Raw genomic sequence first — 737 nt, 5'->3', positions numbered from 1 at the left:
GGGTTAAATAATCTAACAGCGTTGATAGGGGCGTTAAACCCATACCATTTCACCATTTTTATATATTACGGTCAGCAATTCTATTTGGAATCTGAACCGTTACCGGTTTTTTAAAACCATGTACAGTTAAAGTCTCCAAAAGTTAAACGATTTGTAGGGGTGTCGGTAGCATAGTTTAGGCTGCCGGACACGTAATCGTGAGATTTCGAGTTCGGGAGTTCGAGCATCAGCTCGGTCCGACGTTGTGTCCTTGGAAAAGGCGCTTTACACGAATTTCCCAATTGGCTCAGTCCTTTCAGAGATGGGCGTTAAACTGGTAGGTCCCTCTTATTATATAACCGATTTGTGTTAATGGTAGGGTTAAAATGGAGATACCGCTAAAGAATACTCATCAAATTTGTAGGTTTTCAACTCATGCCATTTTCCCAAGTTTAATATATCTTTTATCATTTCAAATAATACATTGTACAAACCCAACCTATAAATTTGGTGTATTCCATAAGGATAAAATCCGAGAATCGACTCATTTCGTCAGCACATTTTAAAATGTTATTTAGTTGGTCTTTGTTTTTTTCCAGTGTGTGCTAATAATAAACATTCACCCTGTTATCTACTTAACCTAGCTATTCATTTATTCAACTTCTTTCTATTTATTTGACGATCAATTTATTACACGATGTAGACTAATATCTTTGTGGTTCTTTATTTGCCTCAAGATATTTTTTGGGGTGTGGTGG

The sequence above is a fragment of the Aplysia californica genome, unplaced genomic scaffold (assembly GCF_000002075.1).
Source record: "Aplysia californica isolate F4 #8 unplaced genomic scaffold, AplCal3.0 scaffold01170, whole genome shotgun sequence".
Taxonomy (NCBI): domain Eukaryota; kingdom Metazoa; phylum Mollusca; class Gastropoda; order Aplysiida; family Aplysiidae; genus Aplysia; species Aplysia californica.
Note: the sequence above shows the minus strand (reverse complement) of the source record.